This window comes from Lactuca sativa, chromosome 2 (assembly GCF_002870075.4).
Source record: "Lactuca sativa cultivar Salinas chromosome 2, Lsat_Salinas_v11, whole genome shotgun sequence".
In the NCBI taxonomy this organism is placed as follows: Eukaryota; Viridiplantae; Streptophyta; class Magnoliopsida; order Asterales; family Asteraceae; genus Lactuca; species Lactuca sativa.
In genome coordinates this window covers 16,263,094-16,268,256 of record NC_056624.2, presented here as the reverse complement: position 1 = coordinate 16,268,256, position 5,163 = coordinate 16,263,094, and the positions used below count along the sequence as shown (strand labels likewise).

General features: G+C 35.5%; 1 non-coding gene across 1 annotated transcript; it reads left to right on the top strand.

The window, feature by feature from the left end:
• The first annotated feature begins 354 nt into the window (after nucleotides 1–354).
• Nucleotides 355–461, top strand: LOC128132539 (small nucleolar RNA R71). Its single transcript, XR_008230583.1, has one exon. It is a non-coding gene; the product is annotated as a small nucleolar RNA R71 (small nucleolar RNA).
• The last annotated feature ends 4,702 nt before the right edge of the window (nucleotides 462–5,163 follow it).

The following is a 5,163-nucleotide window of genomic DNA, read 5'->3' as shown; positions in this document are numbered from 1 at the left end:
GCCTTTTTGTTGCCGTTCTCATCCAAATCGCAATCTCTAGTGAGGTGAGGTCCATTGCAGTTTTCACAACCCACTCGTAGGGCATGGATAGTTTGATCCATTTTGTCCATTCTCCTATCCATGGTTTTTAACATGGCCATGACCACGGATAAATCTTCAGTAGCAGCGTACGCGGCTCCCCTCGTGACATCATTCCTAGGGTTGTGGTATTCTCTAGAGTGTTTAGAGAATTCTTCAATCAATTCTTTAATCACCGGGGGTGGCTTCTTTGTAAGTGGGCCTTGTGAGTCTAGCAACTGCTAGGTTGTGATATTGACTCCATCATAAAAGATGGAAACTTCTTGCTGGCTGTTTAGATCATGGTGTGGGCAATTTCGTAGCAGACTTTTGTACCTCTCCCATGCTTCATATAAAGACTCTCCAGCTTGTTGTTCAAAGTTTGCAATGGCCTTCTTGAGTTTGGCTATTTTGGATGGTGGGCAAAAGTGATCAATAAATTCTTCCTTCATTCTGTCCCAAGTAGTGACTGACCCGGGGGGAAGTGATTTGAGCCAGTCTTTAGCAGCACCCTTGAAGGTTACCGGAAGCATCCGAAGTAGTTGAGTTTCGCGAGTTACATTTGGAATGTTGAAGTAATCAGCAACATCATTTACTTCATCCAAATGTTTGTAGGCATCTTCATGATCTTTCCCATAGAAAGGTATTTCCTTGAGCGAAGCTAGGATATGACCTTTTAGCTCGAAGGTAGCAGTTGCGGGAATTGCGGGTTGCACAAGTCCCGGGCCATGGTCGTCGCGCATCCTCTTCTTCCATTCTCCCAGGGAATTTCATCAATGTTAGCCATAGTGAATGCTAACTCTTCCTCCGATTCGGTTTCTTGTTCGTACGTTGCCTCCTCTTCTTCCTCGGTCTCGTATCCAATATCTTCTTGAATTGGCTCCTCAATTATCAAGGAAGCGCTAGAAGCTCCTGATTTACTGCTCTTCTTTTTCCCAAAAACAGTCTTCAAGTTGGACAATGGTGATTTCTTTGGTGTGCTTGAACTCTCCACGTCCTTCCCTTTGTTTCTTTTCAATGCGGATTCGGGGTCTTCAAACGGGGGTACCAGTGGTGTGTTTGCTCCTCTGGTCATGAGAGTCCTGAAATTGATCAAATAAAAAAAACGTAAAAAGAACAAAAAGATTGTAAAAAAAAATTGCTGACTAAACCGCTACTCGCCGAGTAGGTGCGAGTACACTCGGCGAGTATCAGTGATATTTCAAAAAAAAAAAGTTTTAAGTTTTAACCTAACTAAAACAGATACTAAAACCTAATTACTAGTTACTAAATTGCAATAAATGAACTTTATGCAAGTAAACTCACACAAAGGATCGAAAAAATTAGGAATTAGCTTCATTATTGAGAACCGTTCCCCGGCAACGGCGCCAAAAACTTGATGTGTGTAAATTCAACTAGTTTTATCCCTACTTAATAATTTGAGCACACAAAGGCAGTGAACCTGTCTTTAAGTGGTATAGATTGATAAGTGAGGTATCAAACTCAGGGAACGGGCAATTAAACTAATAGCTAATTTTAACTAAAACAAATAATAAAAGTAAAGGGTTTTTCTCTAGTTTTGCAAGACTAGAAACTTAGACAAACTAAATTAACTAATTAACTAAAGCAACAACTATTCACCAAATTTGATAAAGATGTTTCTATTTAGTTTCAACCAATTCACTCCTATGGTTATTTAAGTTAAGGTGGATTAATTGCTATTGGTTACCAATTATAATAGTTAGGTTCATATTCATTACTCCTAACCCTTAGACAATTAACTAATTTAAGCGTTGATCAAGTGTTTAAACTAATTAATTCCCTAGATTAATTATTTGGATTAAATAAGATTTGTAATGGTTAATTAAGTTATTAATTCAATTAACCTCTTGTTGATGGTTTCTCAAACAAGCTCACACATTAATCTTCCTATTTTCTTATTAATCTTAGTTTCATAATCATTACTTCTAAGCATATGTTTTAGCATTCACATAGACATATGAGGTTAACAATTAAGTGATGTTCATTCAACCTAATTGCCTTCCAATTAACAGAAAATAGTAGTGATTAATACATAAGGTTCTTTAACAAACTTAATTTAATAAATCATCAATAGACAATTAAGCAAAAATTAATAATTAAACCATAGGAGTTCTTTGGTATTCCCCAAACAGAAACAAAAAACGAATTTAGCTCATAGTTGCAGTAGAAACAAACACAAAAACAAAGTTTATTAATGCAAACATGTTTAATTCCTAAGTCTAAGTGGTAGAATTAACCTAATTGCTTGAATTCTTCCAACTCTTGAAGCTTAGGGTTCCTTAGCGCCTTCTGAACCTTTTAGTCGCAGCTAATCCTTCAAAAATCGCCAGGAGTGCCTTCCCATGGGATAAGGATTCGTCTTTTATAGATATCCCAAAACAGAGGGTACTCGGCGAGTAGCAGAATCAACTCGCCGAGTAGGTCCATACTTATCCGTCTTGAATTAGCAGTCGTATTTATCTTCTGGCATATCGTAGTCCCGAGTAGGGTCGATCTACTCGCCGAGTAGAACTCCTTCTTTCACTCTTTAATCTTCACTTGCTTTCCTTTTCTCCTTTTTGCCTCCAAGCATATCTTTTGGACTGAAAACACGATTCACAACATTTTAAGTACCTTTTGTCCACATTATTCTCATAATTAATCAAAAAATAACTAAGAATATATGTTAAATAATTAACTAATTATGCACATATCAATCAGAGTTGACAGCGGCTTTTGAAAGCTACGATTGATGATCAGGTTCTGAAGTCATACGGAAAATAGTTATTAGACTTATCCAAGTGGGAGACTGTTGGATTAGTGTCTAAGTCCATAACTATTTTGGTATGTACTTGACCCGATTATGAGCATGGTCCTTTTGGGTTTCCTTCACCATAGCAATATGTAGGATGATTTAAGGAGAGAAAGGTTTAAATATGATTTATTAATATATTATGAGAATAATATATTAAAGGAGAAATCATATTGTTTAATTAATATTAGTCAAGAATTAATTGATAATTAAGTTTGTGGCTAAAAGAGATTAATTAAACTTAGGGGACTAGACTGCAATTATTGGATACTTGAGTTATTGGGCTAAGGAATACTAAAGGAATAAGGGGTGAACGAAATTATGATGGAAGCCCATCATATTTTCGTCCATGGCCTTATCCAGAAGGTTCCATGGGTTGCTTAGAGTTTAAGCTGTCCATTAGGGTTTTGACTGAAACCCTAGCAGCCCAGACAAGTATATAAAGGACCCCTTAGGCTCCAAAAACGTGTACAACTGATTCTCTAGGGTTTCCAGCCGTTTTTGGTGCCTCCCTTTCTTCTCCTCTTCATCAAAGTTGCATAAGGTGTTTGTGACTCCATTAGAGGTGCAACACTTGAGGCACTAAGCTTTCTAAGGCCAATCCAAGCAAGGAATTGATTGTTATTGCTATATAACAATCAAAGGTAATTCTCTAAACCCTAATTCAGTTTATAATATGTTAGATCTAAGTTTATTAGTCTTGGATTCAAAGCATGTACAATAGAGAAACCTAGATCCAAGCATTAGGGTTTGTATGAGCACATAGGATTGTTCTTATGCATAAAACCCATCAACACTAACTCTTGAATATTTGTTATCAAGTAATGGAATTTGACAAAGTGAAAATTATATCTTAAGAGGTCAGTGGGAGTCTCAAAGATCCTAATTAAAAGAGTTTCAAGAACTAATAAAGAATAAATCTTGTAGTATATCAATAGCACACGACTTGAGGTTTGTAACCTATCATGCTGACATAATTCTTGTTTATGTGCCTATTCCAGTAAAGTGAACTATGTATGCGAGTTCTATGAGTTCTCAATTGTGTGCATTACAACTTGGAAGCAAGAGTAGGCCCTTGTACTTCCAGGTGGCAAAAAATTAAGATTGAACAAGTTCAGTCCATATTAGTTTGAATTTGCCAATAACCTTGTATTTTTATTACGGTTTTGACAAATTCACATGGATAGGAACAAATACACCATAAAATCTAAGTTTCATAAGGTTCTCTTCGATTCATGAAAATGATGGTGAGGAAACACTTTCACTAAGAAGATTTTAAGGAGATAGCAATTGTGATGTTTGCATTCTCAAATTCGATCATGATTATGGCATCCCTCTTCATGGTTCGAATTGTGAGAATGGAAAAAGGTCTAAACATTCTGATTACGACATACCTCTTCATAATTGTTTATACACACATGTGAGCTATCTAAGGAAAGGTGTATGATTTTGAGAAGATTATATAAAGTTTTATCGAAGCATCTTGTATCAGAAATCTGAACTTTGGTAATGAAACTCAATGAATCATCGATTTCTTGAAGTCCAGCTGATTTCTGAGTACATTTCAGAGATAGTGGGAGCATAAGTGTTATGCTGGTAAGATAATAATAATGATTATGCTAGTGAAAGCATAATTAATTATGATAAATATTGCAAGTTAGCAATGTTAATTATAGAAAAAAAAAGTTTCAATTCGTGAAGTTGCAGGGATTGAAAAAGTTGTTTTGCTATAATTAAGGAAGAGGAAATTATATTTCATTTCAAATCTAAAATCTTATATTGTGAGAGTTTATGTATCATGTCATGTATTCTTTGGATATAGGATCGATTGCATGTGCTATAATACTTATTTGTTCTAAATTTTCCAAATACCTAGGGCATTAAGAGGGAAAAAGGAAGAGAATCGAATATGACTGAAATGATTAAGCAATGGTCGGGGACAATCCAAGGTTTACCTAAGATTGGTTTCCCATGGACAGTTGGAAGTATGGTGTAAAATTTTGGAGAGGGACCATATTTACATATTCTAAAAAAAGGAAACTATTATTGAGAAGTATGATTCAAAATGGGAATATGGAAATGGTTCCATAGGAGAAAGTTGTTCTTCAAAATCTGTGTAATGTTTGTTGCCAAGTCTTTATGACTTTTGTGCATAGTCATTACAAGAGGACCAGTGCATATGAATTTAAAATCTAACAGATTACAGTAAATGACAATAATTTGGTATTCTTACATTTATGGTAAGGATTTTGGATTGTGAAATGAGCATCATTGGAATCATGTTCAATTGGTCT